At 39.5% G+C, this 27,524-nt stretch overlaps 1 long non-coding RNA gene across 1 annotated transcript; it reads left to right on the top strand.

The window, feature by feature from the left end:
• Positions 1-27,255, top strand: LOC129039360 (uncharacterized). Its single transcript, XR_008503314.2, has 4 exons — positions 1-129; positions 16,264-16,297; positions 16,856-16,990; positions 26,480-27,255. It is a non-coding gene; the product is annotated as an uncharacterized LOC129039360 (long non-coding RNA).
• Positions 27,256-27,524: the final 269 nt, after the last annotated feature.

Here is a 27,524-nt window from a genome sequence, read left to right as displayed (position 1 = left end):
AGTAGAATTCAGCAGTGAAGCCATTAGGTCCCAGGCTTTTCTTTAATGGGAACATTTTTATTTCAGCTTCAATTTCTTTACTTGTTATTAGTCTGTTCAGGCTTTGGATTTCTTCCTGGTTCAATCTTGGTAAGTTGTATGTGTCTAGGAATTTATCCATTTCTTCTAGATTTTCCAATGTATTAGCATATAGTTGCTCATAGTAGCCACTATCTTTTGAATATCTGCAGTATCAGTTGTAATGTCTTCTTTTTCATCTCTGATGTTATGTATTTGAATCTTCTCTCTTTTTATCTTAGTCTAGCTAAAGGCTTGTCAATTTTGTTTAACTTTTCAAAAAAACCAACTTTTTGTTTCATTGATCTTTTGTATTATTTTCTTTAATTCAATTTCATTTATTTCTGCTTTGTTCTTTATGATTTCATTTTTCTACTAATTTTGGGTTTGGTTGGCTTTTGCTTTCCCAGTTCTTGAAGATGCATTGTGAGGCTGTTTATTTAGAGTTTTTCTTCATTTTTGATGTAGGCACTTATAGCTTTGAACTTTCCCCTTATATTGTTTTTATTGTATCCCATAGGTTTTGGTCTATGTTTCCGTTATTATTTGTTTCAAAAATCTTTTCAATGTCCTTCTTAATTTATTCATTGATCCAATGGTGATTTAGGAGCATATTATGTAATTTCCATATAATTGTGTACTTTTCAAAATTCTTCGTTATTAATTTCTAGTTTTTTTCCATTGTCATTAAAGAAGATGCTTGATATTATTTCAATTTTTAAAAATATTTTAAGACTTGTTTTGTGACCTAACATATGATCTATTCTTGAGAAAGAACCATGTGCTGAGAAAAAGTATGTATATTCTGCAGCCATTGAGTGAAATGTTGTAAATATCTATTAGACTCGTGTGGTTTATAGTACAGATTAAGTCTGATGATTCTTTGTTGATTTTCGGTCTGGAAGATCGGTGCAGTGCTAAAAGCAGGGTGTTAAAATGTGCAACTATTATTGTATTGGGATCTATCTCTCTCTTTAGCTCTAATAATATTTGCTTTATATATCTGGGTGCTCCAGTGTTGGGTGCATATATTTACAATTGTATTCTCCTGCTGAATTGACTCCTTTATCATTATATAGGACCTTCTTTGTCTCTTCTTATATTAATAAATGTCTTGAAATCTACTTTGTCTGATGTTAGTAAAACTCCTGATCTCTTTTTGGTTTCCATTGGCATGGAATATCTTTTTCCATCTCTTTATTTTCAATTTATGTGTGTCTTTATAGGTGGAGTATGTTTCTTATAGGCAACAGATCGGTGGGTGTCTCTCTCTCTCTTTTTTAAATTCATTCAGCCACTCTACGTCTTTTGATTGGAGATGTTAGTCTATTTACATTCAGTGTTATTATTGATAAATAAGGACATGCTCCTTCCATTTTGTTATTTGTTTTTGGTTGCTTTGTGGTCTTCGCTTCCTTTCCTTTCCTTCCTGTCCTCCATTAGTGAAGGTGATTTTTCTCTGGTGATATGATTTAATTTCTTGCTTTTTATTTTTTGTGTATCCATTGTATGTTTTTTCTTTTGAGGTTACCCATGAGGCTTGCAAATACTATCTTATAACCCATTATTTTAAGCTGATAATAACAACACTGTTTGCCTAAACAAACAAACAAGCAAAAAGAAAACTAGTAAAGACTCATCACTTTAACTTCGTTACTCTTCTTTTTAACATTTTTTGTCACTATTTATATCTTACTGTACTGTCTATGTCTTGAAAAGTGTTGTAGTTATTATTTTTGATTGGTTCATGGTTTAGTCTTTCTTCTTAGGATAAGAGTAGTTTACACACTACAGCTACAGTGTTATAATGTTCTGTGCTTTTCTGTTTACTATTAGCAGTGAGTTTTATACCTTCAGGTGATTACTTATTGCTCATTAATATCCTTTTCTTTCTGATTGAAGTACTCCTTTTAGCATTTCTTGAAGTATGAAAGCCCTTAGCTTTTCTTTATCTGGGGAAGTATTTATTTCTCCTTCATGTTAAAAGATAATTTCACCAGATATACTATCCTAGAGTAAAGTGTGTGTGGTTTTTTTCCTTCAGCACTTTAATTATGTCGTGCCACTCTCTCCTCGCCTATAAGGTTTCCACTGAAAATTCTGCTGCTGCCAGATGTATTGGAGCTCCACTGTATTTTATTTGTTTCTTTTCTTTTGCTGCATTTAGGATCCTTTGTTTCTCCTTGATCTATGGGAGTTTGATTATTAAATACCTTGAGGTTAAATCTGCTTGGTGTTCTATAACCTTCTTGTACTTGGATATTAATATTATTCTCTAGGTTTGGGAAGTTCTCTGTTATTATCCCTTTGAATAAACTTTCTAACCTTATCTCTTTATCTCTTCTTTAGGGCCAATATCTCTTAGATTTGCCCTTTTAAGGCTACTCTCTATATCCTGTAGGCAGGCTTTATTGTTTTTTATTCTTTTTTCTTTTGTCTCCTCTGACTGTGTATTTTCAAATAGTCTGTCTTCAAGCTCACTAATTCTTTCTTCTGCTTGATTAATTCTGTGATTAAAAGACTCTGATGCATTCTTCAGTTGCATTTTTCAACTCCATAATTTCTCCTGTATTTTAAATTATTTCAATCTCTTTGTTAAATGTATCCGATAGCATTGTGAATTCCTTCTCTATGTTATCTTGAACTTCATTGAGGTTCCTCAACACAGCTGTTTTGAATTATCTGTCTGAAAGGTAACATATCTCTATTTCCCCAGGATTGGTACCTGGTGCCTTATTTAGTTCATGTGGTGTGGTTATGTTTCCCTGGATGGTGTTGATGATAGTAGATATTCTTCAGTGTCTGGGCATTGAAGAATTAGGGATTTATTTTAGTCTTTGCAGTCTGGGCTTACTTGCCCTTCTTGGGAAAACTTTCCAGAATTCTAAAGGACTTGGCTGTTGTGATCTAAGCTGTATCTGCTTTAGGGGGAAACCCAAATCTAGAAGTGCTGTGGTTCCTGCAGACTTGTAGAGGTACTTCCTTGATGGTCTTGGACAAGATCCAAAATAATTTTCTGGATTACCAGACAGACTTTTATTCTTTTCCCTTACTTTCTCCCAAACAAGCAGAGTCTCTCTTTATTCTGAGCTACCTGAACCTAGGGGTGGAGTGACATGAGCACCTGTGTGGCCATCACCCCTAGGACTGAGTTGAGTCAGACCTGAAACGAGCACAGCACTGGGTCTTGCCCAAAGCCTGCTCTAATGACTCCCTAACTACTGCCTATGGTTGCTCAAAACCCTCGTGCTCTAAAATCAGCAGATGACAATTCTAGTCAGGCCTATGTCCTTCCCTTTGGGATAGAAAGTTACCCAAGGCCCTAGGGGCATACGGAGGTGCCAACTGGGAGCCAGGAGCTACAGCCAAATACCTTTGAAGTCTACCTGGTGTTCTGTTGTACTGCAGCTGAGCTGGCAGTCAAACCACAAGGCGAAATCCTTCCCTCTCGTTCCTCCCCTTGCCAAAGGCAGAAGAGCCTCACCCCATGGCCACCACCACCTCAGGCCCATTAGAAGTACAGCCAAACAGCTGGGCGTGGTGGCTCAGCCTGTAATCCCAGCACTTTGGGAGGTCGAGGTGGGCAGATCACGAGATCAGGAGATCGAGACAATCCTGGCTAACACAGTGAAACCCCGTATCTACTAAAAATACAAAAAAATTAGCCAGGCGTGGTGGCAGGCACCTGTAGTCCCAGCTACTCGGGAGGCTGAGGCAGGAGAATTGCTTGAACCCAGGAAGCGGAGGTTGCAGTGAGCCAAGATCATGCCACTGCACTCCAGTGACATGAGTGAGACATGGGCGACAGAGTGAGACTCCATCTCAAAAAAACAACAACAACAACAAAAGAAGTACAGCCAAACCACTGTCGACATTCCCTTTAGGCCCACGGGTTCCTCAGTTAGCTCGTGTTGAATGCTACCTGGCCTGGGGCTCACACTGGCTCCTCTCTAGGCCAGAGTGGGTCCAGAAATGCCATCCAAGAACCAAGTTCTGGAACTGGGGACCTTAAAAGCCTGTTTGCTGCCCTACTTCGCTGTGGCTAAGATGGTACTTAAGGTACAAGACAAAGTCCCCTTTACTTTTTCCTCTGCTTTTCTTAAGTAGAAGGAGTCTCACTTTGTAGCCACCACAGTTGTGAATGTCTTCAGTTTCACCTGAGGTCAGCAAGTTTCAGCATCTCACCTAGGGCTCTCAACAAAGTACTTGGGTGTCACTGCTGGTTATTCATGGCCCAGGGACTCCTCAGTTAGCAGGTGATGGATCCTTCCTGAGGGGAGTTCTTTCCTTCAAGACAGTGAGTTCCTTCCTTTGGTTCTTTTCTGGCCCAGGGTATGTCTACAAATGTTTGGGAGCTAGGGCCTGGAACGGGGCCTCACAGTTCTGACTGGTGCTTTATCATGCCATGGCTCAGCTGGTACCCGAGATGCAAGACAAACTTATACCCACTCTTTGATATCCTCTCCTCAAGAAGGAAAGAAGGTCTGTTTTGGAGCTGTGAATTGTGCAGCCTGGGGTTAGGGGAGGAGTGATGCCAGCACTCTCTTAGCCACCCCAGTTGGTATCTCAGCAGGTCATGTACTCTCCCAGTCCATTGTCTCAGCCCAGTTCAGCCCTAGGACTTGCTTAGGTGTTGCAGTCCTTGTGGTCTAGACTGCCTTTCAAGTTTATTTGAGACCCCATTGCATCTTAGCCCATGGTGGTGAGGCTTATAGATTTTTGCATCATTATTCTCTCAGTAATTTTTTTTTGTGGAAATCCCTCCTGGCATGCTATTCCCAATGAATTAGTATCTCTCTCTCTCTCTCTCTCTCTCTTCACTTATGTACTGTATCTATAATTCACTTATGTACTATATCTTTAATTTCTATGGGCTAAATTGAAGAGTGAAGTTTTATTGTTAAAATATATGTATATATATATTATTCTTTATAATTTGATAGATGTTGTCAGATTATTTTCTAAACAAAAGTAGTATCGTTTCTCACTTTCATCAGAAATGTTTGAAAGTATTCTTTACCACACATACCCTATTGGAAATAGTTTTTGTAGCTTATATATTTTCAGCCTGACTGATATGAAGTTATATATTATTGTATATTTATTTACATTTGTCTGAATACTAGTGAATTTGATCTTTTCATACATTTCATGGCCTTTCAATTTGCACTTCTATTGATCATTATGTTTCAGTTGCTCTTGCATTATTTGTTTCTTTCTTGCAAATCTGTAGTTGTCATTTTATATTATAACTAATAACACATTATCATCTTCATAATAAATTTTTCCAGCTCACATGTTTTTCTACTGGCATTTTTCACAGTAACTTTTGCTATATAAAAGTTTAAATTTTTCTGTAATTCAATATGCCAATTTTCCTTTTAAAAATGCCTGGGCTTCAAGCCTTGGTTAAAAAGAGAATCTCTCCGACCCTTATTTTTAGTCCCCTAGGTTTTCTGTAAGCATTAACTTTTCTGTAGGCATTTAATTTTTTAACATTCAGCACCTTTAATTTATCTAAAATGTGTTTTAGAATATGGTTTAAGATATGTGTGAATGTAGAGTCTCTGTATGTGTCTTCTGGATAGACAGCCAACTGTGGCAATACCATTCACTAAACAATCTATTGATTTTTGATTGAATTATGCTAATGCCTGTGCTACATACTGACATCCACATGTGTTTCACTGATTGATTTCTCTAATTTCATGTTTCAGTAGCAGTCAACTAGCTTATCGTGTTTTACAAACACCTCAAAATGTCCTTGTTTTAAACCAACAAATGTTGATTTGCTGCTCATTCTGCACGTGTGATGCACCTATTTTGAGATCTGTGGTGAAGCAGTCTCTATTTACATGCACCCTTCCAGTATCACAAAGCAAAGAGAAGGGACACATGGTGAAGCACTCACTTGTGTTTCTTCCTGGAGACACACTCAGTATCTATGCTCGTATTTCATTGACTAAAGCAAGTCACATGGTCATATTACTTTAAGAAGAATGGGAAAATACCGGAAGAAGTAGAATAATTATTAAGAACCATAATGTTACTCTTCCATACAAATATCCTACTGATTTGATTAGTGTTTTGATAATGTGAATCTGTCTGTTTTATCAGTTCAAAAATTCCTTAGTCTTTTTCTCTTCAAATATTGCATCCACCACCTTTTCTATCTTTAGTCTCTTACTGGGGAAATAGACTATGTCTGACTTTCTAATAATTTTATCTCCATTTTTTTTAAAATTATTTTCCATTTCAGACTCTTTGCCCTCTATGCTACAAAGAGGACAAAATAAATTATTTTGATGTGTTTTTCTATCCAATAATTTCTTTTCTGGTTGTGTCTGTTTTAAAAAATATATATAAGATATTACTTCATTTTTAGCATTTTTCATTTGCAGAAGCTCTGGTTAGTGTTTTTGCAGGATTGTTAAGACATTTTTAATAGGTCCCTATTTTCTGAAGTTCTTTCAAAGTTCATTTACATTTATTCAATCAGAGTAAGATAATTGCTGGTATGGTTTGGCTCTGTGTCCCCACCCAAATCGTATCTGAAATTGTAGTCATCATGTGTCGAGGTGGGAGATGATTAGGTCACGGAAGTGGACTTGTCCGTATTGTTCTCATGATAGTGAGTGAATTCTCATGAGATCTGATGGTTTTACAAGTGTTTGGCAGTCCCCACATTTGCCCTTTTTTTCTCCCGCCACTAGGTAAGACTTGCCTTGCTTCCCCTTTACCTTCCACCATGATTGTAAGTTTCCTGAGGCCTCTCCAACCCATACAGAACTGTGGGTCAATTAAAACTCTTTTGTTTAAAAATTGTCCAGGCTCAGGCAATATCTTTATAGCGGTGTGAGAATGAACTAATACAGATAATTGGTACTGGTAGTGGGGTACTGCTATAAAAGTAACCTGAAATTATGAAAGCAACTTTGGAACGGGTAATGGGCAGAAGTTGGACCAGTTTGGAGGGCTCAGAAGACAGGAAGATGTGGGATAGTTTGGAATTTCATAGAGGCTTATTGAATGCTTTCAACCAAAATGCTGATAGTGATATAGATAATGAAGTACTGGATAAGGTGATCTCAGATGGAGATGAGGAACTTATTGGGAACTGAAGCACAGGTCATGCTTGCTATGCTTAGGCAAAGAGACTAGCAGCATTTTGTCCCTGTCCTAGAGATCTGTGGAACTTTGAATTTGAGAGACATGGATTTAGGATATCTGCCAGAAGAAATTTCTAAGCAGCAAAGCACTAATTTTGAACACATTCAGGTCTATGCATCATTTACAGTGATGATTTGAAATTGGAACACATTTTTAAAAGGGAAGCAGAGCATAAAGGTTTGGAAAAATTTGCAGCCTGACCATGTGGAAAAAAAAAAAAAAAGAAGACATTTTCTGGGGAGGACTTCAAGCCCAAAGAACTTTGCATAAATAACAAGGAGTCAAATGTTAACAGTTAAGACAATGGGTCAAATGTCTCCAGGGCATGTCAGAGTCTTTAGTGGCAGCCCCTTCCATCACAGGCCTGGAGGGCCTAGGACAGAAAAATGGTTTTGTGGGCTGGGCCAAGGGCCCTACTGCTCTGTGCAGCTTCATGACATGGTGACCTGCGTTCCAGCTGCGACTAAAAGGGACTGTGATGGTTAATACTAACTGTCAACTTGATTGGATTGAGGGATGCAAAGTATTGTTCCTCGATGTGTCTGTGAGGGTGTTGCCAAAGGAGATTAACATTTGAGTCAGTGGACTGGGAGAGGCAGACCCACCCTCAATGTAGAAGGGCATCATCCAATCAACTGCCAGCATAACTAGAATAAAGCATGCAGAAGAAGGTGAGAGAAGTCAACTTCTTGAGATTTCTGGCTTTCATTTATCTCCTGTGCTAGATACTTCCTGCCTTGAACATCAAACTCCAAGTTCTTCAGCTTTTGGAATCTTGGACTTACACCAATGATTTGCCAGGAGCTCTTGGGCCTTTGGCCACAGACTGAAGGCTGCACTGTCAGTTTCCCTACTTTCGAGGTTTTGAGACTTGGACTGGCTTCCTTGCTCCTCAGCTTGCAGACAGCCTATTGTGGGACTTCACCTTGTGATCCTGTGAGTCAATTCTCTTTCATAAACTCCCTTTCATATATACATCTATCCTATTAGTTCTATCCCTCTAGAGGACACTAATACAGATTTTGGCACTGGGAGTGGTTCTAGAGGAACAGAATTTTAAGACTGGATTATTTTATTGCTGGTTTTGGGATTTCCGAAGTTGGCTGCTTAATCTGATTAGACCTAAAATGCTGGGGTCTCTACTTTTAATAGTATGGAGAACACTGATAGTCCCTGCCATGAACTGTTTAAAGAGTTATGCAAAATAAATGCATTTAAAACTTGATTTAATGCTCTTGGGAGGCAAGAAGTTTAGTGACTGTATACATAGTACCTTCAACCATATGTGGAGAACCAATGAATATAATGAAGTTGATTAATTGCTCCTAAATTCGCTGAACAAAATTATGAAAGTAAAGGATGAGCTCAGGGATTCTCACTCCCAGTTCCAGAAGCACATACTGAGCCTCCAGCCTTCTACAGTTGCCTTGAGTGAGAGTTTTATTTCCTGTAGACAAAGGACTGAAATTGTGGAAGATCAGACACAAGCTCTTTTCATGTAAGTGGCTGACCAGCAATGAAAAGTGCTCTCTCAGTCTCACCAGGGCATTGGTTGGAAAAGAATGGGACCCTGCAATTTGAAATGGGCGTATGTGGGAAGACCCTAATGAAGTTGAAGACACTGAGCTTGTAAACTCTGATGAGGCCTTTTTGCTAGAGGAAACAGGGGCTTTTTTGCCCCCACCCCCAGTGGTGGAAACATACCCTCCCCACCCATGCTGCCATCAGCCTTTTCACCTTAGTCTGATAAGATAAACCATGCACTGCTTGAGACAACAGTGATGGCCTCCTCTGAGGCAGTTGCCAGGTGATTCTCCTCACGACTCACCCTCAACACACCTATTTGCTTGTAGACTAGACTCAAGTGCTGGCAGGTTCCTAGAGGTGAGGTTCAGAGTGTGACTCATGAGGAGGTATGCTACACTCCAAAAGAACTTCTTGAGTTTTCTAATGTGTATAAGCAGAAATCTGGAGAACAGGCATAGGAATGGATATTAAGGGTGTGGGATAATGATGGAAGGAACATAAAGTTGGATCAGGCTGAATTTATTGATATGGGCCCACTTAGCATGGACTCTGAATTTAATATTGCAGCTTGGGGAGTTAAAAAAAAGTTCTCATAGTTTTTTAGCTTGGTTAGCTGAAATATGAATAAATAAATGGCCCACTGTGAGTGAGCTAGGAATGTCTAATCTCCCTTGGTTTAATGTAGAGGAAGAGATCCAAAGGTTAGGGAGACTGGGATGGTGATGTGGATTAGTCACTTTAGACATACTCATCCCGGCTGGGAGGTTCCAGAAGACATATCCATTATCATACCCTTGTGAAATTGATTTGTGATGGGAGCACCTGAGTTTTTGAAGAGCTCTGTGATTGTTCTTCTCTGTATGGCAGATCTTATAGTGGGAACCACAGTTACTCAATTATAAAATTTAAATGCAATGGGAATAATTGGATCCCAAGCTGGCAGGGGCCAAGTGGTGGCACTCAATCATCAAGGGCAATGTGGATGTAGTTACTGTAATGAACAGCAGAGATAAAGCAGCAATCAGAATAGTCTGACTCATGCAGAGCTTTAGCATTGGCTAATTAATCATGGTGTTCCTAGAAGTGAAATTGATAGGAAGCCTACTACATTCTTACTTAATTCGTATAAGCAGAAAACTTCCAGGTCGAGTGGACAAAACACTAATTTAAATTATAAAAACAGAGAATCACGACCCCTCAATCAATTTCCAGACTTGAACCAGTTTACATACCCAGAACCACTTGAATGAAGTGGAAGTTGGGTCTCCTTGAGGAAGGACTCCACTACACATACCAACAATTTATACTGTTCATCTTTCTCCCATCCTTCCCCAAGGAGACCTCTGGCCTTTTACCAGTGTAACTGTGCGTTGGGGAAAGGGGTATGATAAAAGCTTTCAGGGACTACTGGACACTGGCTCTGAGCTGACATTGTTTCCAGGGGAACCAAAACATCACTGTGGTTCTCCAGTTCAGTTAGAGTATGGGCTTTTTGAGTAAGGTAATTAATGGAGTTTCAGCACAGGTTTAATTTTCACTGGGTCCAGTAGGTCCCCAGTTTCATCCTGTGGTCATTTCCCCAGGGCCAGAATGCATAACTGGCATAGACATACTTAGCAGCTGGCAGAATCCCCACATTGACTCCCTGACTGGTAGGGCGAGGGCTATTATGGTGGGAAATACAAAATAGAAGCCATTAGAGTGACTCTACCTAGAAAAATAGTAAATCAAATAAAATCACATCTCTGAAGGAATTGCAAGGATTAGTACCACCACCAAGGACTTGACAGATGCAGGAGTGGTGATTCCCACCATGTCCCCATTCAATTCTCCTATTTTGCCCATGAAGAAGACAGTTGGATCTTGGGAAATGACAGTGGATTATCACAAGCTTAACTAAATGGTGACTCCAATTGCAGCTACTGTATTGGATGTAGTTTTATTGCTTGAACAAATTTACATATCTCCTGGTACCTGGTATGCAGCCATTGATTTGGCAAATGCCTTTTTCTCCATTCCTGTCTACAATGCCCACCAGAAGCAAGGCCACAATATACCTCTACTGTCCTACCTCAGGGGTATGTCAACTCTCTGGCTCTGTGTCACAATCTTGTTTGCAGGGATCTTCATGGCTTTTCACTTCCAAAACATATCACATTGGTCCATTACAATGATGATATTATGCCAATTTGACCCATTGAGCTAGATGTAGCAAAGGCACTGCACTGGACTTATTGGTGAGAAATTTGCATGCCAAGGAATGGGAAATAAATCCAACTAAACTTCAGAGACATTCTACCTCAGTGAAATTTCTAAGGGTCCAGTGGTGTGGGGCCTGTTGAGATATTCCTTCTAAGGTGAAGGATAAGTTGTTGCATTTGGCATCTCCTACAACTAAGAAAGTTGCACAACACCTAGTGGGCCCATTTGGATTTTGAAGGCAACACATTCCTCATTTGGGTGTGTTACTCTGGCCTATTTGTTGAATGACCCAAAAGGCTGTCAGTTTTGTGTGGGTCCAGAACAGGAGAAGTCTCTGCAACAGGTCCAGGCTGCTGTGCAAGCTGCTCTGTCACTTGGGCCATATGACCCAGCAAATCTGATGGTGCATCCCTCAGGCAGACAGGGATGCTGTTTGGAGTCTTTGGCAGGCACTTATAGGTGAATCACAGTTGAGGCCTCTAGGATTTTGGAGCAAGGCTCTGCCATCTTCTGTATATAACTACTCTCCTTTAGAGAGACCACTCTTGGCCTGTTACTGGGCTTTGGTAGAAACTGAACGCTTGACTATGGGTCATCAAGTCATCATGCGACCTGAACTGACTATCATAAACTGGGTGCTTCCTGACCCATCTAGCCACAAAATTGGGCATGCATAGCAGCATTCCATCATCAAATGGAAGTGGTACATATGTGATCTGGGCTTAAGCAGGTCCTGAAGGCACAAGTAAGTTACATGAGGAAGTGGCTCAAATGCCCATGGTTGCAACTCATTCCACCCTGCCTTCTCTCCCCAGCCTGCATTGATGGCCTCATGGGAAGTTCCCTATGATCAGTTGACAGAGGAATAGAAGGGCCTGGTTTACAGATGGTTCTGCATAATATGCAGGCACCACCCAAAAGTGGACAGCTGCGGCGCTACAGCCCCTCTCTAGGGCATCTCTGAAGGACAGTGGTGAAGGGAAATCTCAGTGGGCACAACTTCTGGCAATGCACCTGGTTGTGCACTTTGCTTGAAAAGAGAAATGACCAGATTTGTGATTATATACTGATCCATGAGCTGTACCCAACGGTTTGGCTGGATCGTCAGGGACTTGGAAGAAGTATAATTGGAAAACTGGTGACAAAGAAATTTGGGGAAGAGGTAGGTGGATGGACCTCTCTGAGTGGTCAAAAACTGTGAAGATATTTGTATCTCATGTGAATAGTTATCAGTGGGTGACATCAGCAGAGGAGGATTTTAATAATCAAGTGGTGACTCACTCTGTGGACACCACTCAGCTTCTTTCCCCAGCCACCCCTGTCATCGCCCAATGGGCCCATGAAAAACATGGTCACGGTGGCAGGAATAGAGGCTATGTATGGGCTCAGGAACATGGAGTTTCACTTACCAAGACAGACCTGGCTACGGTCACTGCTGAGTGCTTCATTTGCCAGCAGCAGAGACCAAGAGCGAGCCCTTGATATGGTACCATTTCTTGGGGTGATCACTCAGCTACTTGGTGGGAGGTTGATTATTTGACCTCCTCCATCATGGAAAGGGCAGCAGTTGGTCTTCACCGAAATAGACATTTACTCTGGATATAGGTTTCCCTATCCTGCATGCGATGCTTCCGTCAAGACTACTGTTCATGGACTCACAGAATGCTTTATCTATCATCGTGGTATTCCACACAGCATTGCCTCTTCACGGCTAAAGAAGTGCAGCAGTGGGCTCATGCTCATGGGATTCAATGGTCTTATCATGTTCCCCATCATCAAGCAGCTAGATTGATAGATTGGTGAAATGGTCTTTTAAAGTCACAATTGCAATGCCAACTAGGTAACAATACTTTGCAGGGCTGGGGCAAAGGTCTCCAGGAGGTTGTGTATGCTCTGAATCAGTATGCAATATATGGTGCTCTTTCTCCCATAGTCAGGATTCATGGGTCCAGGAATCAAGGAGTGGAATTGGAAGTGCCATGACTCACCATCACCCCTAGTGACCCACTAGCAAAATTTTTGCTTCCTGTTTCCATGACTTTATGTTCTGTTGGCCTAAAAGTCTTAGTTCCGGAGAGGGGAATGCTGCCACCAGGAGATACAACAATGATTCCATTAAATCAAAAGTTACAATTGCCACCTGGGCACTTTGGGCTCCTCCTACCCCTAAGGGTAGGAGGAATAACTAATAACTGACCACGTGACCAGTTGCAGAAATTAAGACTGTAATTGTCATGAATATAATTTTTCTTTTGTTAAAAATAGGTTTGTGCATGTATACACTTGTACTAAGAAAATATCTTACAGTGTTGGTTGGGGAGATTGACCCACACTATCAAGATGAAATCAATCTACTATTCCACAGTGGAGTGAGGAAGAGTATGTATAAAATACAGGAGATTCCATAGGACATCTCTTAGCATTACCACACCCTGTGATTAATGTCCATGGGAAACTACAATGGCCCAACCCAAGCAGGACTACAAATGGCCCAGACTCTTCAGGCATGAAAGTTTGGGTCACTCCACCAGGAGTAAAAATGCATGACCCCCTGAGGTGCTTGCAGAAGGCAAAGGGAATACAGAATGGGTAGCAGAAGAAGGTAGTCATCAAAACCAGCCATGACAATGTGACCAGTTGCAGAAACAAGGACTGTAGTTGTCATGAATATATTTTTTATTTTGTTAAGAATAGGTTTGTGTATGTATACAGTTCTACTAAAAAAAAATCTTAATTTTATTTCATTTCTTTTTCCTTTTCATGTGACATAAGATTTGTTGACTTCATATTAGCATTTAAGTGTTGTTGTGATAGCATTTAGGTTAAGGATTAATGTGCTTCCAGTTGTACAAGGGATAGCTGTATTTTATTAGCCAAATTATCACCTCATTATTATCTTTATTTGGAGATTACGTATAATTTCAGGAGGTGTATGAGTTCAAGTTGACAAGGGGTGGACCTTTGATGGTTAATATTGTCAGTTTGATTGAAGGATGCAAAGTAGTGTTCCTGTGTGTGTCTGTGAGGGTGTTGCCAAAGAAGATTAACATTTGAGTCAGTGGACTGGTAGAGGCAGAGTCATCCTCAATGTGGGTGGGCACCATCTAATCAACTGCCAGTGCAGCTAGAATAAAGCAGGCAGAATAAGATGGGAGAAGTAAACTTGCTAAGTATTCCAGCTTTCATCTTCCTCCCATGCTGAATGGTTCCTGCCCTTGGACATCAGACTCCAAGTTCTTCAGCTTTTGGACTCTTGCACTTACACCAGTGGTTTGCTAGGGGCTCTCAGGCCTTTGGCTACAGACTGAAGGCTGCACTGCTGGCTTCCTTACTTTTGAGGTTTTGGGACTCAGACTGGCTTCATTGCTCTTCAGCTTGCAGAGGCCTATTTTTGGCCTTCACCTTGTAATCATGTGAGTCAATATTCCTTAATAAATTCCCCTTCACATATACATCTATCCTATTAGTTCTGTCCCTCTAGAGAACTCTAATTAAGGGACCAAGGTACAGCTCAAGTCATGGCTTCAGAGGCTGCAAGCCCCAAGTTTTGGTGGCTTCCAGACATTGTTAGAGTTGTGGGCATACAGAAGAAAACAGTTGAAGTTCGGGAGCCTCCACCTAGATTTCAGAGGATGTATGGAAATATCTGGATGTCCAGGCAGAAGTTTGCTGCAGGAGTGGAGCCCTCATGGAGAACCCCTGCTAGGGTATTGCAGAAGATAAATATGGGGTTGGAAATGCCATACAGATTTCTCACTGGGGCACTGCCTCATGGAGCTGTGAGAAGAGGGCCGCTAGACAGTGGTCATACCCCAGAAATGTAGATACATTGACAGCTTGCCTCTGGAAATGCTGCAGGCAGTAAACATCAGCCCACAAATGTAGCTGCATGAGCTGTATGCTGCAGAGCCACAGGGGCGGAGCTGCTCAAGGCTCTGGGAGCCCACCCTTTGCATCAGCATGCCCTGGATGTGAAACACGGAGTCAAAGGAGATTTAGGAGCTTTAAGGTTTAACAACTTCCCATCTGGATTTAGGACTTGTGTGGGGCCTTTAGCCACTTTATTTTGGCCAACTTTTCTCAACTGAAATGGAAATATTTACCCAGTGCCTGTATCTTCATTGTTTTTTTAAAGTAACTAACTTGCTTTTGATTTTACAGGCTCATAGGCAGAAGGGACTTGCCTTGTCTCCACTGAGACTTTGGACTTGGAATTTTGGCTTAATGTTGGAATAAGTTAAGACTTTGGGGGATGGTTGGGAAGTCATAATTGATTTTGCAATTTGAGAAGGACATGAGATTTTGGAGGGGCCAGTGGCAGAATAATATGGTTTGGCTTTATGTCCTCACCCAAATTTTATCTCCAATTGTAATTTTCATGGATTGAGGGAGGGAGCTGGTGGGACATGACTGGATCATGGGGGCAGTTTCCCCCATGCTGTTCTTGTGACAGGAAGTTCTCACAAGATCTGATGGTTTTAAAAGTGTTTGGCAGTTCACCCCTCCCCCACTCTGTTTCCTGCTGCCATGTAAGATGTGCCTTGCTTCCCCTTCACCTTTCACCATGATTGTAAGTTTCCTAAGGCCTCTCCAGCCATGTGAAACTGTGAGTCAATTAAACCTCTTTTGTTTATAAATTGCCCAGTCTAAGGTAGTATCTTTATAGCAGTGTAAGAACAGACTAATACAGTTGCTTTATCATATATGGCTGATAAATATCATATCAAAAGAGTTTTACATCTGTTTTTTAAACTGTTTTCCTCTTATTACTATCAATCATGGTGTCTTGATTCCTTGACGTCTAATTACTTAGCTGCTAATTTTATTTGTGGGGATTGTTTAAGGCACAGGACAAGATGTCATCAGTTGGAAAACATTTGAATTTGTCTCTGCCTAGTGCCTATTGACATCTTAAATTGGAACCACTTTAAATTCAATGTATGGCCACAGATGTTTTGGACCACTTATATTAAATAAATAAGTGTTCACAATGCACAAACACAGTCTTGTCATTGTAAATCTATCCATATTTACATATATATACACACACACAAATATATTTGTATTTGTATGTATGTAGAACAAACATACATACATGTATTTGTTCTCCCCTGGTTTGCCCTGAATAAGGCAACTTCCTTTGTAGTCACCTGGGAGAGGGACTAATGGGAAGAAGTTGTATTAAAGTGGGATTATCCATTATCAGGGAACCCAGCTCCATAGGGTCCCACCTTTATTTAGATATATCCTGTTGGAATTCCCATTTTGATGAGCTTTTTTTTTCTTCTCTCCCCTGTACCTTGCAAGGTCAGTCAAAACTGAAGATCAACTTTTGATCATGGTAAGTGGAGTGGTTGGGCAAATCATCCCATAGGTAACAATTAGAAATGTTTTGATCTAGAAATGTGTTCTCTCTCTCACACATACACAAACACTCTCTCATACACACACACACACACACACTCCTCACTGAGGGTTAATCACAACAGGAAGGCTTCAATTGACCTGACTCTTTTGTTGAAATAAGTGTTGTCCCTGCACAGCACTGGTGCCTAGTGAAGGCACTAAATGTTCTGATTAACAGTGTGCTTCATCATCATGGGGACAAGGGGGGTTGGAGGTAGTTTGTGTAATGGGATCGAGGATTTGCACTGATCCAGGTAAGGTCTCCAGAGGGCTCTGGCAGTGAGGCTGGTTGGATAGCAAGACTATGCCCACATGATGAGCAGGGTGTTCTGGGCTGAACTGTGTTTTCCTCACATTCATTTGTTGAAGTTCTATTTCCTAGTACCTCAGAATGTGACTGTATTTGGATATAGGGCCTTTAAGAGTTAGATAAGTTAAAATGAGGTTAGTAGGATAGTGTCCAACTCAATATGACCTGCATCCTTATAAGAAGAGGAGATTAGGTCACAGATGTTCAATAAGGAAAGACCATGTGAAGACACAAGAAGATGGTCATCTGCAAGCCAAGAGAAATGTCTCAAAAGGAACTGGCCCTGCTGACATCTTGACCTTGAATTTCCAGCCTCAAGTACTGTGGGAAAATGAATTTCTGTTATTTAAGCTACTTAATCTTTGTTTTTTTTTTTTTTTTTTTTTTTTTTTTTACTGAAGCCTTAAAAACTAATAATATATAGGTTTAAAATGCCCTAGCTGAGACTTAGAGGTATCCAGGTGCACGTCAGTGATTCTGCATTTGAATAAGAGAGTGCATCCATCTATAAGGTCTTTCAGGGGAGGACTCTTGGGGCCCACTCTGAATGCTGTGGGTCTTGCTTTGTGGGGCAGCCTCTGGCTGCTGTTCATGTCCTTGCTTTAGTGCAGTTGCTATGTTCTATCCTTTTCCTAAAGTAAACTTGTTTCATAGGCACTGTTCTTCAGGGTCCTATAAGTCTGCTTTAGTAAACCAAACCAAACCCTGTCTGACTGAAGCCAGTAGTGCCCTATCTATCATCTATCTATCTATGTCATCTATCTATCATCTGTCTATCTATGCCATCTATCTATGTCATCTATCAATCACCTATCATCTCATCTATATATCTCATTTAAAAATATATGATTTTTTAAAGCATAAAGTGTTTTTGTTTAGTTTAGCTTAGTTCATAATGTATATAGATATAACATACATGACAATAAGCACTAAAGATGGGAATGTGAAATAAAAATATATTCTTTGAAATTTCCTATATTTTACCTGAAGTAATTAAATAATACCTCCAAGATGACTCTAACTTAAAAATGCATATTTTAATTCTTAGAGAAACTACTAAAAATGATTTTTAAAATAGCTAAAAATTCAATACACTAAATAAAATGGAATCATCAAAAAAACTTTTAAAAGAATGACTAAAGGGAAACAAAAAAATAAAATAAAAAAGAAACAAATGGCAAAATAGCACACCTAAAAACAATCATATCAATAATGATATTATATGCAATAAACTGAATAATCCAATCATATGACAGGAATTATCAGGATAAATTTGGGAAAAGTCAATTGTATTCTGCCCATAAGAGAAGAGTTTACAACACACAAACATAAATGGGTTGAAAATATAATATTAGAAATAATATTTCCTTAAACAATAAACATCAGAAAGGAAGAGAGATTATATTAGTAAGATTCAAACTAGACTTCAAGGCAAAGAATGTTACTAGAGAAAAAGAGAGAGAGAGGTCTTATAATGATAAAACTGCAAAAACATAAAGAAGTTATAAATACTGTATTTTGTGCCTAATGAGAGAGCTTTAAAACAGGAAGCCAAAACTGTCAAGATTTAAGGGAGAAACAGACAAATCCACAGCACATTTTGGAGGTATTAATAGACATGGTTGGTGATATTCATGCATGTTTCTTTGTAACTAATTGGACAATTAGAGAAAAAAAAATAACTCATTGTAGATCCTAAGGACATTATCAGCCACCTTAACCTAATTGACATTTTTAGAACTGCTCATCCAACAATTGCAGAATACATTATTTTCAAGTGTCATATTAAACCACATCATATTCTCCCAATATTTCCTCTTCTCTGAACTTCACAAATCCTTGTCTCTTTAGCTTTGTATTTTTGTTTCTTCATTTGGCTAGAGCTTTCTCTCAGTGTTCTATGAGGAATCTTCATTGAATTTTTACATACTCTAAGGTTAGATTTTTTTCTTTTTCATGATGATAGTTGTATATGTGATCCTTCACTCTGAAGCTCCTATTATAAACATTTTGTTTTCCTGGCACTACCCTAAACTATCTTCCAAGTTTCTTTTATGTCCTTCAGATGTCCCTTTTTTATGCTGTATGCCTCAAAATAGTTTCTTAACTTGATTTTGCAGACCTCAGTCTCAACGGTGACCAAGCTGTTCTCCAGTGCATTTACGGAATTATATAGTAAGAAAATCTTATTTTTTTTGTTTTTTAAATCCCTAGAAAGATGTGTGTGTGTGTCTGTGTGTGTGTCTGTGTGTTACACTGAAACTCCTTCAGTTTGTGCATGGTCTCTTTCTCTCCTATTTCTCCCTCTCTGTCTCTTAGATTTGTGGCCCTTACCTGTGTCTTCTTGGGGGTCAGCGTCCCATTTTTTCTCCCTGGCCTCCCTCTCTCTAGCTGTTTGGCTACCCAACCCAACCTAGACGGTAGGCTGGTTGTGTTGTATACTTGTTTTGTGACTCTGTTCCCTGCCCCTTCCCCCATCACAATTGCATAGAAGCTGAAGAAATGCCCTCCATTTCCTGCTGAGCATTGGGAGAAGCTTTTAGCTCTCTGGCTAAAATTTCTGGCACATGGAAGACTCAGCTCCTCTCATCAGCTGATGAGGCTCTTGGCTTTTAATATAACAGAATAGAATAGAATATTAAATTTCTATTCTATTTTAATAGAATAGTTTCATAGCAACTGCACTAAAACAATAGAGCTGATAGAATCTGTCGTGATCACATCATAGAGGAAGTGACTTTAAGGCCACATCTTTAGGTTCCTTTCAAGTCCTTTCTCTGGATATGATATTGTTTTCCAGTGTTTCTCTAGGAGGATGAATGACCGTAACACGTATCTCGTACTCTCTGCTAGGACCTCCAGGGACCCCAGACATCATGGTCCTAGCGGAGCTTTTTTTCTACCCGACATGCTCCAGTGTCACATGACTCTTTTACATGCCCAGCCCCTTTGGACACAATGCCATCTTGAAACTGAAGTTAAAATAGATTTGTGAAAAATTTGACACAATGAGGGGCAACCCTCAGCACATATGTTACACAAAATTCTTTAGAATCTTGTAACGCTTCAAAATCTACAAGTAAAAGGTAAACTTTTGTATTATCTTGACCAGAAGTGGGAAGATAAGAATGAAAGAACAATGAAAGTGTTTTAGAAGTTAGCAAAGTCTCATTTCAAATGATGGTGGAGCTGTGAGATGTGGGGAATTGCAGGAGTGACCACGAGATGTGGTAGGGCATTGCATTCCGAAACATAGTGGCAGTTTGCTCAAGAAAAAATTCAAGCATAACTTTGATAAGGTGTCAGGAACAGAGCCAGGACCATTAAATCCTGAGCTTAATAAGAGTCATAAGTAAGAAAGATATTGAAAGAAAATCAAATATATATTTTTGGTTTAGGATTGAAGAAATGGATTTAAATACTACATAAAAATAATCTAGCATTTAGTATAAATAACTCTAAATGATTGGCAGTTAATCATACTATTCACATAAAGTAGAAATAAATATGTACATATATTCCATGTAAGGTGTTGAAATGATCTGAGATAATTTACCTCTCTTAATAAATATTCCGATTAAACTTCTCATCTCAAATATACTAAAAAGTAATGTATTAACAAGAAATTACTTTCTCTTTTATTCAAATTTTAGTTTGTATCACTGGCTGTTAAAACCTTCTATAGAAAGGTTCTTCTGTAGAAACCTTCTAAGGAAATAGCATGCATATAGACTCAGGACAGAAGGAATAAAAAGATACAATATTGCTTTCCTTGTAAGAAAAATTTCTAGGGAAATGCCAAGTTGACATCAATGTAGAAAGAATATAGCAGGTGTAATGCATGTCCATTTAAATAAAAGGTATTGATCTCCTCTACTTATTGTCAACTGAAAAGCCCAAGGACTGTTGACATTCTCTGTATTGGCTTTTTTTTTCAAAATCTGTTCTAGAAGATAGCAGTTTGTTATGACAACCTATTCTATTCATCATGACTAGAAAGGATCAGGCATTTGTCAATACGTATTCTGAGCAGTGTCCTCTTTGTGCAAGGGGCATATCGTGGATGAAAATTAGTCTGCAAAATCAGCTACTTAATACACTAAGTACAATACCACATTTATACCTCTTTTACTGAAATCACAAAATGCAAGAAGAAATTTTGCTATTCGCTGTATGCATGTTTAGCCATTTCCTTCATTACATTGTATGCTGGGTTGTACTTTGGGAAGTATGAAATGTAAATGACAATAAAATGCATGCACATAAATTCAGACAACCTTACTTTAATTATAGAAAGTTGCTGAATTTTCTCTAGATACAAGTTGTATGAGTCAAAATAGTCTACATTATTCTGTAATAATAAACACTCTTAGTGAAGTAGCCTCAGAAATAGTGTGGTCTCACACAAAGATAGTCCATTTTGTATCTTGTGAATCCTCGGGACAGCTGTCTCACATTCACAAGATATGTTAGCAGGATATTCTAGGCTGCTTCCATTGAGTGTTACTGATAGGCACCTCTATATCAGTAAGTGCTTCCATGGTCACTGAATCTTGGGAAGAGTCAGCTGAAGAGGTAAGCACCGGCTCATAGGTGCTTCCACCTGGGAATGGCTTATGTCACTTCTTGCTTAGGAAATAGGATCTCAGCTGCCAGGACAAGTCACATGCACTTACCTTCAAGGAGATGAAGGAGTGCAAGAATCCCATATGCCCCATTATAGAGGAGAGCTGGGTATTGATGAGCAGTAGTTATCTACTTTCTTTTATGCTCTTCTGAATTTTTCTGTCTCTCAAGGTCACCAATAACCATGCCTTATCACCTTCAAAACTATAACAAAATAATAGTTAACTTTTTCTCAGGTTTTCCTAAGAGTATAACATTGTGCTAAACATTTTTGTTATATTATTTTGCTTAGTCATTAAGGAAATCTATGAGGCCCATGTATCATCATCTCCATTATGCAGATGATAACCCTTTCATATCATTTAGTGTGCGTGCAATTAGGCTTCAAATCCACCTTTTTCTGATTTCAAGGCTTAATGTCCATGCCATGTCTCCAACTGTAATTTGCTTCCATTTTCCAATTCTTAGCTGCCTGAGCTATTTTATTTTAAAGCCTAGCATAATAAAGTGCTTAGGAAATGATATTTGAAAGTGAAGAATGGGAAAGAAAGTATTAGAAGCTGATCTATAACCTATTTTTTTCTATCATATGAACACCAAGAGTGAGAATACAAAGAAAAAAATTATGAATAGGTCTTTTTAAAAACATGCTAATATAAATTATTGATAGCATTTACTAGTATAAGGAAGAGGCATTATTGAAAGAATGCTTTTAGCAGGTTATATCTGGTCAACTTAGATTTTTTTATAGTGAACCAAACTGAAATTCATGAATTTCTGGAGCGTGACCTGCTAAAAATATCAATGACAGTTACATATCTTCAAAGGTAAAAAATGGAGATATTTTATGATTAAAATAGTTCCCTTTGTAACATAATATCTTATATAACAACATCTAGAGATCTCATGTATTTAATTTGGGCTAGGGAACATTCTGACGCAGTGAGGTATGAGTGCCAGGTGGTCTCAGACTTCACGCTTCGTTGTGTCTCAAAGTCAGTTATGCCTATCCCTTGGTTTACAGGAAGATCTGATACAGGTTAAAATCTCCAATTCTTGTGTGTCTGATTTAACTATCTCATACTTTGTGTATTTTAATGTCTAATCAATTTTATTACATCTCATATTATTAACACTTAAGAAATAGAGTTATTTTCCTGTTTTGGAACTATCTAAAGGTAAAAAGCCAGACTTTTTGGATTTCTAAACAAGGCAAACCAGAAATCTCTGGGCTGCATACTGGGCAGACCTGGATGCCTGTTGAAGGGTCTGGAGAGTTACAAAAACTGAATAATTGAAGTAGTGGAGCGTAGAATATTTTGAGTCAGGGAACTTGCTTATGTTCTAGGTCAAGGCAAAACATCTTTTAAAACATTACTTTTATTTACAATGAGTAGATACGTAAAACTTACCTCACAGAGTTCAGCTCCTTGAAACCTGAACAATCCCGTGTTTTGCTGTCTGTCCTTTGTTTTGCTGTCTGTCCTGTGTTTTGCTGTCTGTCCTGTGTTTTGCTGTCTGTCTGTCCTGTGTTTTGCTGTCTGTCCTGTGTTTTGCTGGCAATGTCTTGACATATGTGCATGATATCGATTCCATTCATGTGATGATCAAAACTGAACAAATAAGTTCCAAAGAACAGGCAGAGCACTATTCCCACAGCCAGGGCAAGGCAAACCTCCCTGGTGACCTTTCCTGGGCCACAATGTTGGTGCAGGGCTTTATCTGGCAGCTCTGGAACTCGCACGTGCCACCTTGCATTGTGCGCTGGCCCTGCACACTTGGCTGTTTACTGCCCCGGAACACTCTGCAGACCATGCTCTGGGCTTCAGGATCACATCCCACACTCTCTCCCGATCTCTTACACATGTTCTTTTCAGCTCTTCTTCATTCCCCGTTCTCTCTAAAGCCTGACATACAAAAGATACAAGAGTTGTATGGTTCTTAGCAACACTTTGAAAAGTCTGTTTACCAATCCCTGTGGATAAAGAGACGCAGTTCTTAAAACTGAGATGCCTGATTTCCTGTCTTTGTAAGGAAGGGCACTTCTTTCTCTACCCCATCCCAAAGGCTGTGTGCTAGAAAAAAGAGAATAAATCCAAATTTAATTACTGGCTTTTATTTCTATTACTGACGTCTTTGAGAGATACCATTTCTACACTTAAAAAATGAGTCTTTTATTTCTCGAAATGATTGTGAACTCTGAGCAGACAGAGGCGCTGTTTTGCATGATGTCATTTTCCATAAAGAGCTGCATCTGGGACCTGAATGTAGTAAGTTGTCTTTATGAATTCCTATAAAGGTACAGAGAAAACTTCCTTTAGTTGAATAACAATGCACCACACTTCATAATAACCTTGAATATATTATAAAGCCTGCCCAGAAGGCCCAGAAGGCGCCTCTGGTCGCCTCTATATGGTCAAATAGTTGGGGGAGGAGGCATAGTTATAGTTATAATTTAGTTATAGTTAGTTATAATACCTAATAGCACATTAAAGCCTTGAGAGGGATTGAGTGAAAAAACATTTTTCTGTTTTTACTTACTGTATCCTACAATTCTTTCAATATGGACCACTTTTTGTTACATCAGTGACCGGTGAGTTCTTTCTTAAAGGGCCAGAAAATAAATGTTTTAGGTTTTGCTGTCAAACAAACATATACCAAAAGCAGAGGAGATTGTGTAGGTACTAAAATAACCATTTAAAATAAACGCTTTGAAAAGATGAAAACTGTTATGTGCTTGTGAGCCATAGGAAAAGAGGGAGCCAGTCAAGTTGGGCTCACAGGACATAGTTCACTATTCTTTGGAGTAGAAAATACTCACTGGCATATTGGAGTAGAGTTTTTGGAGCACGCACCATGGGATATTTGCTAAGTACACCTTCAGTCATGAAACATTAGGATTTAAGTCAAAATTGCTCAAGTGTTTGGAAAATTCTTGCATGAAAAGTTGATTTTAATTTTAAGATTGTTCATTCTCCTGATACTCGAGGAAAGACATGCTCTACTTTCTTAAAATTACATATTGTTCATCCAATTATAAAAGGATTACATACAAAAGAATACAAAAAGAAAACAGTCCCACATCTCAGAGATAAACATCCTTAATGCGGTATATATTTTTAAGCTTTCAAATTCATATTTTAAATGCCAATACAGAATCTTTTGGCAGTACACGATCCATGTACTTGCAGGTTTTGATGATTGGAATAAACTCTGAAGAATGATTTATGTATAGGTTAGAGAGGGGCTGTAAGTTGTTGGCTCAAGTATAGTGGGGCTGCGGTAAGAGATGCCAGCGACTGGTTTTCCACTTTGATGAATTTTTTCACCAGTTTTAATTTTTTTCTCTAAATTTCTGTTAATCAAATGACATGTGAACAGGAACAACCATTAAGCAGACAGCAGTGATCAAGGTGAAATCTCTTTTTATACAGTATAATAGAACTGATGAAATTCACTCCTTGCACTACATCCCCTGAACTGACATGTGCTATCAGCTCAAGGTCGCCTCCGGTCAAGAAATTGACTACCCGTTTAGGACACATGCTGTAATTATTAGGGAGCAGGTTCTTCTACCTGATTTGCAACACATTTTCTTTATAATGAGCTAAAACCAAATGCAACAAATACTAGAGTTCACTGTCATAGCTGCATGTTGCCAAACTCTTCTGCATTTCAAGGCATTTTGTGTTTTGTCACGTGCGTTCTGCCTCCTCATGGCTTCTCAGCCACTAGTTCACAGTGAGATTCTGCACTTCGCCACAAGTGTCTCCTGAAGATGTTTACTGAGACATTATGCAAGTTGCAAATATATGTTGTGCTTTTAAGATTCAAAATTTATGTGCACGTCAGTAATTATTAATGATTATTGTAATGATTAATTACAATAAGGACTGCTTCTTGGCCGTTTAATGGAACAGGGTCGACTGGTGAGTTTTACATCCGTGGGTCTAAAAACGGACTGTTGAAAAGCTCTCTAAATAAATTTCCCTGCATGTTAAAAAACGAGGGAATAGTGCCAGGGAAAGAGAGACCAAATCCTGCCAAGAACCTAAAACAGACAAGGCTGCCAACAATATATTAAGCACAAATAACAAAGAAATATGGTGTGGATGGCTCTGTCCTGCCAGCTTTATGCGGTCCCCAAATTTTTTTCAAATTCTAATGTTGGCAGAGGGGGAAAAACACATAGAGCAGATTGAAAAGACCTGATTCTCCAGGCCACATTTCAGGAAAGCAAAGTGAAGGTTAGGCATCTGCAACGGAGAATAGTTCAGAAAATGAATTCTACTTAAAAGAAAGGGATGATAGAGAGAAAAAAAGAATAGTCAGGGAAATACCGAGGCAGCAAGCGTGGGACCCTTGATTACTCACTGCTTGTTAGCACATTTCCTAGCACGGACAGTTTACATTCAGCTTCTCCGTTGAGAGGGTGAGGTACATGGAAGCTTTAGTTTTTGAACTTGAAGAAACAGGGAGCTGGCTACATCCAAGGGAAAATGCCTCCGAGTGATGCCTGTGATGGGCTGGTGACAGGCCCTGTGAAGGGCTCCATTACCAGGCCACTCAGACATTGCTCGAGTGCTTGCTGATAGGTAGATCTTGACCAAGCCACATTTTCCAGGCTCTTTAGTTCATTTTCAGTTTTCCTGTGGAGTTCACACTGAAGGATAATGACACTGTATTTCTGTCACAAAAAGTGACTGAGCAGCTGGGAGAAAAAAATAAAAGAGCCTTATTTACTTTTTAAAAAATGGGCTGATGACTTAAGATTGTAGCCATTTGTGATTTCTCCATGTGTCCTTTGAATAGTGACAATGGCATGGAAACATGAACTTCCATTTAGATGGCCAGTAATGGGCCACCGGGTTGAGATCATCTTGCGGGGACCAGATGCACACCATGCGTGTCGTACGGTGAGATTCTTAGGACTTAGGTCCTGGTTTCTCTGTCTAGACTCAACGTAGCTAATAATTTGATGACTGGATGAATATTGGCAGGGAAGACTTACCACTGCACAGGGAGAAATCTAAATTGTTAGCTTAGGTAGAAGTTGGTTAAAACTTGCTGTATCATCCATTATTTACCTGTGTAATTGGTAACTTTTTTTTAAGTTGTTTTTCTTTCAATGTCCTTGAACTAATGTTTGATGTGTTTTTCTGTTGTTGTTCTTACGTCAAGGTTCTTGGATGCTTGATGGAATTAAGGATTTGAGAACATGAGAACAAACAGGAATATGCAGGAAATCATCGAGGACACAGGAGATGAAGTCAGCCTGTGGCCAAGGGAGAGGGAGGGACATGAGCAGCTTTGTGAAAGATGTCAGCGCAAACCTCAGGCAAGTGCCACCCAACTTAGAGCTGTGGATTGAAGTTTGGCGTTGGGGTGTCAGCCTGTGATTTCCTGATGTCCAACTCCACTCCTCTTAAGTCACCCGGCCTAAGGCACTGAACCTCGTCATCAGAACCTCAGAGTCCGGCATCTTGACTATAGCCTTGCAACCTCACTGTTAGGTGAGTTTCAAGTTCTCACTCCCCATAAACTTCTTCAGAGCACTGCTCCCTCGAATGACTTTGTTTCCTCCCAGGTCATCAGTTTCCTTAGTCAATTTCCAAGTCCCATCAGTTGTAGACACTACGATTGGTCTTCCCATCCGAGTGACTATTTCACTTAAACTTGCCTTTCCTCCTCTGTTTGCAATAACTCTCATACACAGCTCTAGCTTAACATCCACGTTGCCTTCTCTATTCTTATCTCCAGGACAGCAGAACACTAAACATTAAGTTCTTCAATGCTAAAAAAATCCTGTAATCACGAAAATCAGCCCAGTACAAATTCATGCTCACTACACGTGGTTCTCAGCTGCTGTGGGGCCTCTCTCTTCCCTTCGGTATCCGCAGACTTGCAACGTTCTTCTCAGCCTTCCTTCGCACCACTAAATTATCTCATTAAGTCAGGACCATCTGGTGGGAACTCCTTTAACTTCCCAGGGCCCAGGAAAAATAAATCACATTTATCCATGCCTCCCTCTTTCTCCATGCGCCTTTTCAAGAAGAGAGGCTCTTCTCCCAGTGTCTCTCTCCCTGACTCCATATCACCCTCTCTTCTTTGGGATACTTCTCCAAAGAGTGTGGTCTTGCAGGTGTCCTTACTGTCTTATGACTGAGTCATTCCACTTGGCTTACGAATCTCTTTGTTACTTATTCCAGGCACTCTGAGTCTCCCC

The sequence above is a fragment of the Pongo pygmaeus genome, chromosome 5 (genome assembly GCF_028885625.2).
Source record: "Pongo pygmaeus isolate AG05252 chromosome 5, NHGRI_mPonPyg2-v2.0_pri, whole genome shotgun sequence".
Taxonomy (NCBI): Eukaryota; Metazoa; Chordata; class Mammalia; order Primates; family Hominidae; genus Pongo; species Pongo pygmaeus.
The sequence above is the reverse complement of the archived record's forward strand: the minus strand, read 5'-3'. Positions and strand labels throughout refer to the sequence as shown.